Source organism: Ambystoma mexicanum, chromosome 2p (assembly GCF_040938575.1).
Source record: "Ambystoma mexicanum isolate Mex_15411 chromosome 2p, UKY_AmexF1_1, whole genome shotgun sequence".
NCBI lineage: Eukaryota > Metazoa > Chordata > Amphibia > Caudata > Ambystomatidae > Ambystoma > Ambystoma mexicanum.
The window spans coordinates 796,685,241-796,700,662 of NC_090923.1; positions in this window are offsets into that span (position 1 = coordinate 796,685,241).

A 15,422-nucleotide genomic window follows, 5' to 3' on the forward strand; every position below is an offset into this window, starting at 1 on the left:
GAAGCTGGTGCCCCTCTGCCCCTCTGGCCTGGGGTTGCCACTGGTGCCAGATGTGGAAGTGCCCGACATGGCAACCCCAGAGGCAGGTGTGGGTGGGCAACTGGGTCCTGGGGCTGGGCTGTGGAGCGATGTAATCCCAGTCGGGAGTCTTCAGTTCCAGCAGGGGTGGACACAGCAACTGGACCCCTGCAGATGGCTGATGTGCAGGCACCAAATGGCAGGGCACGGTGGCAGCAGGCAGGCAGGCAGGCAGGCAGCAGCAGATGGCACGTGGGAGGCTGCTCGGGGCACTGGGGGGCAGTAACTCGGCCTTCTGGGCAGGAGCGTGGTCTTCCGTGTGTTTTCGCGTGGCCAGCTTGATACGGAGTGATTTGGCACGTGAAAATCCTGCACGTCAGCGTGAAATCCGAGGAAAGGCCCTTAGCGCGTAAGCGCGTCAGCACGCATACGCGATTCTATTGGACCAGAGTCCCTCAGCGCGTAAGCGCGTCTGTGACGTGACCCGCACGGGTGTTCCCCACTCAGCACGTGATGACGGGGCACACGTGGAGATACTGCACGTCAGAGTGTCATCGTGTGTAATTGGACAAAAGTGCGCATACACGCGATTGGCCTATGTACGTGTATTTAATGGGTGCACGGGCACTTACACACGCAAGTACGTCAGCGAACCTGTATCCCGTGGTGCATGTGAATTTCCACACGCTATTGGACTGGGAACTGGATTCCAGGGGTGCGCGGGTCACACGCTGTATCCCGTGGTGCGTGTGAATTTCCACACGCTATTGGACTGGGAACTGGATTCCAGGGGTGCGCGGGTCACACGCTGTATCCCGTGGTGCGTGTGAATTTCCACACGCTATTGGACTGGGAACTGGATTCCAGGGGTGCGCGGGTCACACGCTGTATCCCGTGGTGCGTGTGAATTTCCACACGCTATTGGACTGGGAACTGGATTCCAGGGGTGCGCGGGTCACACGCTGTATCCCGTGGTGCGTGTGAATTTCCACACGCTATTGGACTGGGAACTGGATTCCAGGGGTGCGCGGGTCACACGCTCGCCTAGAACACGCGCAAAGCATAAATTTGCGGACTTTAACAATAACAAGCTCAGACGCCAGGATGAACATACCGTTCCTAGCAGCAGTGGCAGTGGGCTACCAAAGGAGGAGGAGGATAGTCAGGGCCAGAATATTCACACCCAGAACCAGCCTTTTCAGGATGCCTGATGACCAGGTGTATGGGAGGTACAGGTTTCCACCACACATTATACTGGACCTGGTGAGTGAGTGGGAGGATGACCTCACATCACCCACCCTGTGCTCCCAAGCACTCAGCCCCCTGGAGAAGGTCCTCAATGTACTGCACTTCTTAGCCACTGGATCATTTCAGCGGACAAGTGCCATAGTGGGTGGGGTGTCACAGGCCACCCAGTCACGCTGCCTACACCAGGTCTTGAACATCATCACTGCACGCCCATCAGTCCGCAGGCACATATACCTGCCCAGAACACCTGCAGAAAGGCATGCTGCCGCCCTGGATTTTTACGCTGTGGCACGATTCCCCAAAGTGCTAGGTGCCATCGACTGCACCCATGTGGCTCTACGTCCCCCCAGGGCATCTGAGCACATCTATAGGAACCGCAAGCACTGGCATTCCATCAACGTGCAGGTAGCATGTAATGCCAAGGGAATCATCACCTCAGTATATGCCAACTATCCCGGCTCCACCCACGACAGCTTCATTTACCGAATGTCCACCCTAAGCCGGGACCTAGAAGCTGGGCGGCATGGCGATACATGGCTGCTTGGTGAGTATGTATGCCACTGCACATGCATGCATGTTGGATACTGAGCAAGGTCACAACCCCACCAATGATACCAATCACCACCTCCACAGGGGACAGTGCCTACCCTCTCAGCCCCCACATGATGACGCCAATTCGGAACCCCACCACGCCACCCCAGGTAAGATATAACACAGCCCACATTACAACCAGGGGCATAGTGGAGCGCACATTCGGAGTGCTAAAGTCACGCTTTCGCTCCCTTGACCGTTCTGGCGGGCAGCTGTTATACGCTCCCCCAGTAGTGTGCAGGATCATAGTGGCAGCATGTGTCCTGCACAACGTTGCAACACGCCGGGGCCTGGCCGTGGACATGGTGGTGGCCCCACATCCCCAACCACATGCACAGCCGCTGCGCATGGGAGGGGAAAGGGCACGGGGGGAGGCAGCCCGTACACAGCTAGTGGCTAATTACTTCACATAGAAATCACACCCCTGTGGAGTGCACACTGCCCTGGCACATTCCATCTGACAATCAATGATGACTCAACCTGACACTGATCCTGAATGTCTGGAGAATGAACCGGGAATACCATGTCAGCCTGAGATTGTTCACCTGGAAGTGTCACAATGTGTGCATCCCTACCCACACAGACACCACCAATGCAGTTTTGTGAAGTTACACATTGAAGCAGCTAAAATGAATACCCACTTGCAAAATGCAACAAGAGGACAGTGCCATGTCAGCCAACCCAACCCCAGCACCGCCACACGACACACCGTGCCATGTAATGCTAATTGCAGGTAAACAAAGTAATCCCCACAACATGACATCAGTCTCACTATGTACAGTGGCACTATTAGAAACCTGCAACACCTGAAATGCTCACAGCAATGCCAGACCAACAACATACTTGAGCACGTAGTACCATTAACATGACATCACAAATGTTACATATTAGTAGTCTCACCACCTGGAAATGCCTGCACTCCCACCACTACCAACTTTGCAGTGTTGTCGCCATGTAGAGTTGTAGGTGCACTGCTGCCAACATGGACCCCATCTCCAGACTAGAGGTCCTTGTGTGGACATGAGGAAGGGACCTGCAAATTGGGAGGTAGACACAGAAGAAGAGTTACACATCAATGCAACATGCAGTGTACAACACAACAGCAATATGCACTAGGAATGTATACACAGTATTGACTACAGACTGCCCACACAGCTCATGGGAGTCCAACGTCACTGTGTAATTCACTGTCACTTGGGCACACCCTTTGCAAGCCCATGGAAACGGGAAGCAGGAGGGGTGTGTGTGACTCAAACCCAAGCATCTGAACCAAATACATTACAAGCCTGCATGTGCCCAGCCACAATGCAGCGTATGCCCACAGGAACCACGGAAGCCAACAGATCGTCCCAAAAAAATTGGGAATAAAAGAAATCAAAATAAAAATAAAAATAAGAAACAATCAAAAATGGCCATTGATGGGCCCGGGGGGGTTGGGGAGGCCACCCAGGAGGTCCGAGGACAGGATGCACACCAGAACCCACCTGCGTGGATCCTGGGAAGATAAAACACCTCCATGGGCTCATGGCCCACACGGCTACCCTATTGTGGGAGTATCACTGCTGTCGCTATTATCACCCTGTGCAGCTGCATCCGGAGGTGGTTGCACTATGGGAGGCAGCCCACGCAAGGCCCTAGTCTGCTCCTCCATGGCTGCAAGCATGCGGGTGTGGGAGGTCTGGTTCTGGAGGATGAGTGTGCGGAGGTCCCCATGCAACAACTCACGGGATGCCCGGACCTCCGCCCTCGTTGCCTGCATCTCAGCTGAGAGCGTACGGGTGAGACGCTCCAGCTGCTGTTCTGTCCTTTGGTGTGTTGAAGCCTCAAGCTCAACAAGAGTCGTCCTGAGGTGAAGGAGCTCCTGCCTCAGGGCTTCCCTGTGGCCCTGGGACTCAATGGAGATGGCCTCCTGCAGAGTCGCCAGTGCCGCCCGCCTGTCCCTGTTGGACCCCAACATGTCCTCCCTGTGTGACTGGCAGATGGAGTCGGTTGCCTGCTCTAGTCGCTCCATCAGCCTTTCTGGGGGGACAATGGAAGTGGCCACCCTATCCATGGCCTGAGCCATCATCTCGGATGATGCAGCCTGTTGGGTTGCCATACCGTAAATGGATTGCTCCCATGCGGTATTGCCGGGTGGCGTACGGCCACCACGTCGGCGGGCACCACACCTGTCTGGGGCAAGGCGAACTGCGCCTTGCTGTGCCGGCACTGCCTGAGGCTGCAGGACTGCATTCCCCCTCTGATCTGCTGGCCCAGGAACAGGATCAGATGTCGCGGAGTGTGACCCTGCATCCGTAACCACCGAAGGCGTAGCTGCCAACACTGACATCCCCATGGAGGGTTCTGACCCTGGTGCAGGTGGGTGAGACAGAACAGAATCCCTCCCTGGAACACTCACCTGCGACGGCACGTAGGTCTCATCCGAATCAACACCTGAGTACAGCTCGGGGGAGGTGCAGCCAGAGACACCCCTTGAGAGCACGACCTGCAGCACTTGTGGGTTCTCCCCCACCACCACACCACGTCCCTCACTGGTGGTTGGTCGGCCCTCGGACCCCTCCTGGGTCTGCACCATCTCCACAACCCCAGCAGTATCAGGTGCGTCTTCCCCTGCAAAGACATGAAAACAAAGAAATGGAAACAGGCATTAGCACCATGGCACACATTGAGGGCTGAGAAGCAAGAGAACCAGTACTTGATTGACACATGTCCCACATGACTAAAACCCTCCCATGCATGCACCCTCACTGCGTATGAAGTGCAGGCAAATGGCACACACTGATGACACCAAGATGGAAGATGAACACATTTTCTGCATGCTGCCTGGCAGTGGCATCACACATTGGCGTGTGATTGGCAGGTGAAACACACATGCCATCACACAGATGGCATGTACCATTGCTATTGAGTGAAGATGGAGAGGAGGGCAGCACCTATTCATTCAGTCCAGTTCCCGCATGTAATTGCTTTTCTAATTCTAACAGGTCAGATTTTTCACCTGGAGCTGCCAGTCTGAAATGGTCCAATTGCACAGGGACATGTGTGTACAAATGATATCCAGGTAACAAAGTCACTCCACTTTACCATACCCATGTCAGACATGTGACTAGTGGACAGCGACATGCCTAGTGAAAGTGGTGGAATGCAAACAAACTGACTGAATGAACAGTGAAAAAGAAGCAAATATGTTGTGGCAAGGTGACACTTCAAGGGCAACTGGTGTGCAGTTGGGCTAGATGTCTACTGTTGGCAGAAGGGATACTGCTATGGCCAAATGCAGCTGCGCAGGAAGGATTGCATGAAGCACATGGCTGACCCATACGACTCAGGCGCACACACTCTCACCTGGCACCCGAACAGAAGCCCTCACACACACACCATGCACATGGATGACACACACATGCATGTGCACTCACCGGACAATGCCTCGTAATCAGCCAGATCTCCCACGCCTTGGATCTGTTCCTCCGTGACGTAGGTCCCAGCGACTGACTCATGTGGAGTGAGTTCCATGTCTACTACTGGAGACCCACCTCCAGTCACTAGAGTTGCGGCATGACTTGAGGCCAGCTTACTCTTTGCCCTGCGCTTTAGGTCATTCCAGCGCTTATAGCAATCATTGGCTGTGCGCCTCACGATTCCAAGGGCACTTACGATGTCCGCAACGGTCTGCCAGTGTGCCTGGCGTTGTGCAGGTGTGGTCTTGGATCCTGCAACAATGACCATCTTGTTGTCATGTCCGGACACATACTCGACAAGTGCATTCAGTTCGTCATCCGTGAAGCTGGGCTTCCTGGACGGGCCGGACTGTGTAGCCGTGTCTGGGGCATCAGCCTGTGCCGGACGAGCACTCTTCCTCTTCCGCTTGGAAGGTGGTGGTGATCCTGAGTGTCCTGCGCCGCTCTGGACACTAGGGGCAGGAGCCCTGGTGGACTCTGTATCAGGAGTGTGGGATTGCACACTCAGCATGGGAGTTGGTGCAGGCATTGGCTCTAGTGTGATGGTGTCAGGGGGAATGTCAGCAGCATGGACTAGGACCGACACTGTCCTGGCTGGGTGTGTGAGGGCTGGGGTGGATGGAGCCGCAGCTGCCCCTGCAGCCTCTCCGCCCTGCCTCCTTGGTGCAGCAGATGACCTTGCTGCCCCAGATCCACGTGGCATGATGGCATCAACGTGCACCAGCGCACGTGTCGTAGCCCTGCTGACCTGGAAGTCAGCCATGGAGTCAGCCAGGTCTGGTGCCACAATGGGCTGGTCATACAAGGGCTGAGCATGGATGGTGTCAGCCACATCAGCCTCAATGGGAGGGGGGGAGGGGGGATTATGGGTGCCCGTGACTGGTCCTCCACACATGGGGGGACAGGCTCACCCTGCAAGTTACGACCACGTCCCCTACCGGATCCACCACGGCCACCACTTGTGGCTCTTCCACCTTTGCCACCCTTACGGAATCCTCGCCTCCCAGCCATGGCACTGATGTTAATGTGCGTATGGGAGTGGATGTAGACTATTGTCCTAGGCAATTGTGGGTCAAAGAGGTTGGGTACCAGATGGTAATTGTACCCTAGTGCTCTAGCAAGGCTGAATGTAACCCCTGGGGAAAGAAGACGGGTCACGCAACGCACAGGAGGCCCAAAAAAGGGAGATGACGTGCACGAAACCCCTCCTAGACCACGTGTGCAGAAAGAAAAACCTGCACTACGCTGTGGCACCCAGAAACACAAGAATGAACGTATGCGTGTCACACGCAGCCTAGAATGACCTCTGAAGGGGTAGGCTACACACGGGGCAAGCACAGATGTTAGATACGTGCGTGACTCACCGTCTGCCAGGTAAACGAGCGTGTAAAAGGAGCACGTTTGGTTGGCAACACCCCCGCCAAAAGAAGATTTGTCCGCTGTCTGAGGAGACAGGACAACAGTAGAAGGGAACACTGTTTGAGGGAACAGGCCCAGGTAAACCAGTAAAAGAGAAAAAAGAGAAAAAGCTGTCAGAGGTAACAGGGAATACGAACTTGAAACGCTGTGAAGTAAATCGCGTGTGAAACGACAAGAAGTACAGAATTCACCCACTCGCTCTCCACGAAAAGCACGTACAAGGAAAACGTGTTCTACACGTACCTTTTATACAGGCCCACACGTCCAGCGTCACTTACGCGGCGTGTACGCGCTAGGGCCATTTCCACCTATTACATGCTTTGTCACTTCTGCGTGTAGGGCCATTTCCACCAATTACACGCTTTGTCACTTCTGCGTGTAGGGCCATTTCCACCAATCACACGCTTTGTCACTTCTGCGTGTAGGGCCATTTCCACCAATCACACGCGATTACACTCTGACGTGCAGTCTTTCCACGTGTGCTCTGTCATCACGTGCTGTGTGGGAAACACCTGTGCGGGTCACGTCACAGACGCGCTTACGCGCTGAGGCCCTTTCCTCAGTTTTCACGCTGACGTGCAGAATTTTCACGTGCAAAATCACTCCGTACCAAGCTGGCCACGCGTACGCACACGGAATACCACGCTCCTGCCCGGAAGGCCGAACTACTGCCCCCCAGAGCCCGAGCACGCTCCCACCTGCTGCTGCCTGACTGCCTGCTGCCCCTGCACTGCTGGGGGGTGGGGGTGATAGGGGACATGAGTGGGGGCCTGGTGGGGGCTGCCCCTGGTGACTGGGGGGGTGGGGGTGATAGGGGACATGAGTGGGGGCCTGGTGGGGGCTGCCCCTGGTGACTGGGGGGTGGGGGTGATAGAGGACATGAGTGGGGGCCTGGTGGAGGGTGCCCCTGCACTGCTGGGGGGTGGGGTGATAGGGGACATGAGTGGGGGCCTAGTGGAGGGTGCCCCTGCACTGCTGGGGGGTGGGGGTGGTGGGAGACATGAGTGGGGGCCTGGTGGAGGCTGCCCCTGTTGGCTGGGGGTGGGGGTGGTGGTAGACATGAGTGGGGGCCTGGTGGAGGGTGCCCCTGCACTGCTGGGGGGTGGGAGGGGTGGTAGACATGGGTGGGGGCCTGGTGGAGGCTTCCCCTGGTGACTGGGGGGTGGGGGTGGTGGTAGACATGGGTGGGGGCCTGCTGGCAGGTGCCCCACAGTGCTGGGGGGTGGGGGTGATAGGGGACATGAGTGGGGGCCTGGTGGAGGCTTCCCCTGGTGGCTGGGGGGTGGGGGTGGTGGTAGACATGGGTGGGGGCCTGGTGGAGGGTGCCCCTGGTGGCTGGGGGGTGGGGGTGATAGGGGACATGAGTGGGGGCCTGGTGGAGGGTGCCCCTGCACTGCTGGGGGGTGGGGTGGTGGGAGACATGAGTGGGGGCCTGGTGGAGGCTGCCCCTGGTGGCTGGGGGGTGGGGGTGATAGGGGACATGAGTGGGGGCCTGGTGGAGGCTGCCCCTGGTGGCTGGGGGGTGGGGGTGGTGGTAGACATGAGTGGGGGCCTGGTGGAGGGTGCCCCTGCACTGCTGGGGGGTGGGAGGGGTGGTAGACATGGGTGGGGGCCTGGTGGAGGCTTCCCCTGGTGACTGGGGGGTGGGGGTGGTGGTAGACATGGGTGGGGGCCTGGTGGAGGCTGCCCCTGGTGGCTGGGGGGGTGGGGGTGGTGGGAGACATGAGTGGGGGCCTGGTGGAGGCTGCGCCTGGTGGCTGGGGGTGGGGGTGGTGGGAGACATGAGTGGGGGCCTGGTGGAGGCTGCCCCTGCACTGTTGGGGGGTGGGGGTGGTGGGAGACATGGGTGGGGGCCTGGTGGAGGCTGCCCCTGGTGGCTGGGGGGTGGGGGTGATAGGGGACATGAGAGGGGGCCTGGTGGAGGTTGCCCCTGCACTGCTGGGGGGTGGGGGTGATAGGGGACATGAGTGGGGGCCTGGTGGAGGCTGCCCCTGCACTGCTGGGGGGTGGGGGTGGTGGGAGACATGAGTGGGGGCCTGGTGGAGGCTGCCCCTGGTGGCTGGGGGTTGGGGGTGATAGGGGACATGATTGGGGGCCTGGTGGAGGCTGCCCCTGCACTGCTGGGGGGTGGGGGTGGTGGGAGACACTGGTGGGGGCCTGGTGGAGGCTGCCCCTGGTGGCTGGGGGGTGGGGATGCAGGGGGACATGAGTGGGGGCCTGGTGGAGGCTGCCCCTGGTGGCTGGGGGATGGGGGTGCAGGGAGACATGAGTTGGGGCCTGGTGGAGGCTGCCCCTGGTGGCTGGGGGGTGGGGTGGTGGGAGACATGAGTGGGGGCCTGGTGGAGGCTGCCCCTGGTGGCTGGGGGGTGGGGGTGGTGGTAGACATGAGTGGGGGCCTGGTGGAGGCTGCCCCTGCACTGCTGGGGGGTGGGGGTGGTGGGTGACATGGGTTGGGGCCTGCTGGCAGGTGCCCCACAGTGCTGGGGGGTGGGGGTGATAGGGGACATGAGTGGGGGCCTGGTGGAGGCTTCCCCTGGTGGCTGGGGGGTGGGGGTGGTGGTAGACATGGGTGGGGGCCTGGTGGAGGGTGCCCCTGGTGGCTGGGGGGTGGGGGTGATAGGGGACATGAGTGGGGGCCTGGTGGAGGGTGCCCCTGCACTGCTGGGGGGTGGGGGTGGTGGGTGACATGAGTCGGGCATGAGTGGGGGCCTGGTGGAGGGTGCCCCTGGTGGCTGGGGGGTGGGGGTGGTGGGTGACATGAGCAGGTGTGCAGGGTAGTCCCCTGTTTTGTGGGCTGCCTGCAGGGGCCGTGGAGGGTGTACAGGGAACACCTGTGAGGACCCACCCAGCCTAATCGCGTGTGTAACTTCCCACGCACCCCTGTAATACACGTACCAAGCCAAATCGCGTGTGAGAATTCCCGCGCATACCTGAAATACACGTACCCTGCTGAAGTCGCGTGTAAAACTTCCCGCGCACCCCTGAAATGCATGCGCCCAGGCTATTCCCGTGTGGAACTTCCCGCGCACCCCTGAAATACACGCGCCCAGGCTATTCGCGAGTGGGACTTCCCGCGCACCCCTGAAATACACGTAGCACGCTGGGAGACATGAGTGGGGGCCTGGTGGAGGGTGCCCCTGCACTGCTGGGGGGTGGGGGTGGGGTGGTAGACATGAGTGGGGGCCTGGTGGAGGCTGCCCCTGGTGGCTGGGGGATGGGGGTGCAGGGAGACATGAGTGGGGGCCTGGTGGAGGCTGCCCCTGGTGGCTGGGGGGTGGGGGTGCAGGGGGACATGGGTGGGGGCCTGGTGGAGGCTGCCCCTGGTGGCTGGGGGGCGGGGGTGGTGGTAGACATGGGTGGGGGCCTGGTGGAGGCTGCCCCTGGTGGCTGGGGGGTGGGGGTGGTGGTAGACATGGGTGGGGGGCCTGGTGGAGGGTGCCCCTGGTGGCTGGGGGGTGGGGGTGCAGGGGGACATGAGCAGGTGTGCAGGGTAGTCCCCTGTTTTGTGGGCTGCCTGCAGGGGCCGTGGAGGGTGTACAGGGAACACCTGTGAGGACCCACCCAGCCTAATCGCGTGTGTAACTTCCCACGCACCCCTGTAATACACGTACCCAGCCAAATCGCGTGTGATAATTCCCGCGCACCCCTGTAATACACGTACCTGGCCAAATCGCGTGTGATAATTCCAGCGCACCCCTGTAATACACGTACCCAGCCAAATCGCGTGTAAAACTTCACGCGTACCCCTCTAATACACGTACCCTGGCCAATAGCGTGTTAAACTTCCCGCGTACCCCTGTAATACACGTACCCTGGCTAATCGCGTGTAAAACTTCCCGCGTACCCCTGATATGAACGTTACCCGCTTTGCGTTCCTTGTTTGGCAGCCCTGTAAACTGGTCCAGGGTTAGCGCAGCCCTTTGCGATGATTTAGCGATTTTGTTGGCTTTTCCTTGCGCGAGGGCGTTCTTGGGGGCGTTACTGGCGCTGCTGCAGGGTCGCTGCCATACTCTGCGCCACGGCTGGTTTGGGAGCCTAAAATCCATGAATACGCTGTGCGCGGAAATCGGTTTTAGCGCACGTGCCTGGCGCAGACAATCGCACGCGGACACTCTGCGCCAGCCGCTTGCGACACTTTTCTGCGAAATTCTATGAATTACCCTGTCAATCGCAATCCTATCCCCATAGAAAATATACCTAGATGTTCCCTGTAGAGCAACCAAAATCCCAAGTAGGTTTTCTTACTTTGCCACCTAGTACGACATCAATGATGATAAGTTTTTACTATATAACTGTATTTTTATGTGATTTGCTGAGAGATATGCTGTGAGACGTCCGTTGATGTCCATTGTACTCCCTGTTTTAGATAATTTTTAATAAAACAGCTAAATTTGCCAACTTCCTGAGTCGGTCTTATTATTGATTATTGAGTAACTTCTGCATCCCCATATAGCACTACCTCGCTTAAAGGGCCTACGGGTTTAGTACCAAGTTGTGGATTTTGTGGATCTCAGGTCTCCATGGAATGGACACTTTAGCAAGTACATTTTTCAAGTACCCAGATTGGTAACTAAGAAAGAAATGTCTTCACCTATTATGCATCATTTTATGCAGATGCTACATGCACATACATGGCGGCATGCATTCATGATTGCACTACGAAGTGCAAACATACACAAAACCCTATGTCCGCCTGGATCTCCACGCACTGATTTCACTCTGTAGAAAAAATTATGAAGATTTCATAGAGGTCACTGCTAAGATGCAAGCGTTAGCGGTCCGCCACGTGCAATTGGCACAGGGAGGCATTTGGCCATTGTTGCCTTCTGTCGCAATCCCAGGATCAGGAAAACCGTTTTACTTCCGCCTGGGCTCAGTGACACACAGATCACCAGTAAGGTTTTCAGGCTATCCCTTATCCACAATACATAGGTTTGGTCACACTTTTTATAGATTGAATCTCAATGGAGATTATTTACGAATAGTTTCAGCCATTTTGAAAATCTGATAAATTTGCTTATGTGGTGGGTTGACAAGCCCAGCCGTGCCTCTTGTTTTCAAATGGATGTTTTCAATCTATTATTATTAATATGATATTTATTGAGCGCAGACCTGGCTTCGAGAAGCAATGGAGCGCTTTAGAGAGGTATACAACAATAGAGATACATAATGGAGCGCTTTACAGAGGTACACAACAGAACACAGATAGCACGGAGGGTAGGATACAGAGGGGCACAGAAGAGGGGTACAGCTGTACCAGGTGGCGTGGAGGAGAGGGGGTGGCATGGTGGCCTAGGCGTTGAGGAGGAATCTTGTGGGAAGGGTGATCAGGGGCCCAGAGTGCTGCAAGTAAGGGTGTCTGGTATTCACTCCTTGCGGTGCATGAATGATCAGTTCCCTGTCTAGAGTCAGTACCACAAATATAAACACGAGTAGACGTTTTTTTAAAGCCCAGTTCCTGGGAGGGATTGGCATGCCTGGTAGCAGGGGTGCGTTTCCAGGCAGTGGGGTGCCCAGCAGTTCGCCGCCTGACTCACTGCAATGGGAGCCTCCGCGTTGGCACCTCAGACAGGGAGCGATAGCAGGACCTGGCGGAGAAGGCACCACCCCCGGCACCAGCGGGCACGCAGTGTGCTCAGGGATTAGGCAGCCCTGCTTTGGCAGAGGTTGGGTTTATGGGTTTCCGGGATGAAAGTGTGTCTTTCTTTCATTTGACTGCTCCTCGTTAGTCACAAAAGCGTTGCGCTTTCTCGCCCTGGCTACTTAATGCGTGGACTTGCTTGGCACAGGCCCAGAAACCTGCCCCCACTCTCCGTTTTGGGTGCGGGGATAGAAACAGATGTACATGTATTTGTTCTCTGTTTCTAAAGCGAGCACAAAGGGGACAAAGCCCCCCAGACGGAAGCGAAATGCTCATGGCCTGGAACCATTGGGTCATCCAATTAATTAGCCTTCGTTCACTGTAACCTTATTATCTGCTTTTTTTCTCCAAGGATCTGACGTCCTAGCCATCCCTGCCTCGCGTGTCTGCTTGCCTATCACCTCCTGCCAATCTCTGTGTCGCTATGCCTGCCTTTCCATGCACACTTTTTCTGACATGTCTATGTTCAAGAAGAAACCTGCAAACATATATGTCTGTAACTCTACCTCGGTTTCTTAATGTTTCTACTATTTTCGTCTCTCTTTGTATCTCTCTGTCTTTCATTTTCTCTGCTCGTCCTCTCTTTTGCTCGTTGCCTCTCAATCTTCCGCTTTCCGTCCCTCCGCCTCTTTCTTTGTCTATTGTGTTTTTCTTGTTTCTCTGGCCCCGTTTGTCTGCCTGTCTCTCTATGCACGCGTGCCTGTGTGTGGGATTTCTCCCTACCTCCGGTACCCTGTTTGAAATGACGTGTTTCCCTGCGCCTCCTTCTCTCTCCCAGCTTTTCTATGACGCCACCCGTCTTTATCCCGCTCCCTCTGTCATGCAATCTCGCGGTCAGTAATTCTGTCTGTCGCTCTCTCTGGGCCTACCTCTGCCATCTGTATGCCTTTATCTTTGTCTCCATGAGTCACTCTCTGGATCTGGTATCGATTTCTCCAGCTCACTCTGCATTCTTCTACCGCTGACTCATAGCCTGTCTCCATCTCCTTCTATTCACCCTGGCTTTTCTTTCTGTCTCTGTGTCTTTCTGTAGGCCTCTGGATCTCTCTAGGTACAACGCCTGTGCATTTGCATCACTCTATATCGTCCTCCATTGATATGATATGATGGTTTATTTATGACACGCTTAATACGCGCAGACCAGGGGATCGAACCTGTGGTGCTCCGTATCATCTTGCTACCAAGGCGAGCGCGTTGTCCCTGAGCTATCCTCCCGAGACATTGCACTTTCTCTGTATTTCTATCTGATTTGCTTTCACTATGACTACCTCAATTCCAGGGACGTCATTTCACCAAAATGCCTGGGGTAGCGGAAGTGACATAACAGGACCTTTGACCCCCTGGTGACATAACAGGAAGTGATGTCATTTGATCCCACCCCGAAGTGATATCGCGGGATGCGATGGAACGCGACCTTTCACACGTTGACAAAACAGGAAGTGCTATCGCGTAGCATTGTACACTACAAACAATATGGTTACGATATCACTATAATGTGATGTACACTTCATACAAGAATGGATCGCCATATGTATAGTTAAGATCAGTGTGTATAGGCCCATATAACCAAATTACTGTGAATGCAAGCACCATGACCAAATGATAATGATGTGTTGTTATATAGCACTTGCGCTTCAGCGCTTTATATAGAAAAAATATACACCCAATATCACCCAACCTGTGGTGGTACTCATTTATCGACCTCGGAAGGATGAAAGGCTGAGTTGAGGCGTTTAAGTAAAGACTAAATCAGTGACTCGTCCCCTGAAGTGTGCCTGAAATAAACCTTTAATGAGTCTATCAATTATTGTATAGAATTCCAGAAAGACACATTATTTGGTATTCCTAATCTTTCTTATTTAGGGTCAGTGCTGAAAGTGTGTCACTCCTTTTCTTCTTTTTTTTAAGGGGCTTAAACAAGAAAGCCAGCCACTCCAAAACTAAAGAGCCACATGGTGCTGGCCACAGCCCATGAGCTTGCATTAAAAAAAAAAAACAAAAAAAATGTTTTAAAAAAAAAGTTTTTTTTCTAGAGGTCGCAGGGGTGACCACAGAGGTCGCAAGGGAGACCTCAGAGGTCGCAGTTGCGACCTCTGGCGACCACTAAATGACGTCCCTGCTCAATTCCGCTCTTATTCCTCTCTATCTCTCCTGCTCTCTCTCACTCTCTCTCGCTCCTAATCTGAGGCTCTGTCATTTGATAAGGCTCATTTTCACCTGCCAATTTCTTTCTCTAACTCCCCTTTCTCCTTCCTTTTCCTCTTTCTCGCTCCTCCTACCACAGTTGTGTTTTCTTTCTGTCATGCTTCAGCACTTCCATTCTCTTGCCCATCTCTGGCGGGCATGCCTTGGTGGCATCGCCAGCAGGGAGCTTTAATACGCAGCCTTGTGGTGTAAAGCTGCATTGCTCTGCATGCTCTGGAATTGAATTCAAGGGTTCTCTTGCAATGTTACCCTTCTTTTCCCTTTATCTATCCGTGTTGGCCAGTAAGTTTTCCACCCATTGTTTGTACAGCCTGTTCCTGTGTGATTGCCGGGATAGGTGGGCACAGCTGCCATCTCAGTCAGACTTTCCTGTCCTGTGGGATGTTTTTACCCATGCATCCAAGCCCTACCATAAAACTGTGCAGTACTGGCATGGAAAACATCATGATGGTCAGAACTCCCCAGAGAGTGCACAGGGAAAACATGAAGAATAGGCTGCCACCCATTTTTGCCTATGTTGTGAGCACAGGAGGGCACTGCCTAAAACCACCATTGGGCTACACACACATTAGCCTGAAACCATTGGGAATGGCAATGCTGATTGCCAAAAAGCAACTCAGAACTGTGGGGAATTCATTTTCTTAATCCCAAAAATGGTTGCAATACCGGTACTCACCACTATCAGAAACCTGGCGTTTTAAAACCACCAGACTTTTGTGTAAAACTGAACAGAGGAACCCAAACCAGACCAAGGAAAGACTTGCTAAGAGGTGGATACAATGTAAAACTATATTCTGAAATGACTTGAAGGAAGTAATTATTTAATGTATAGGTAAAAATTG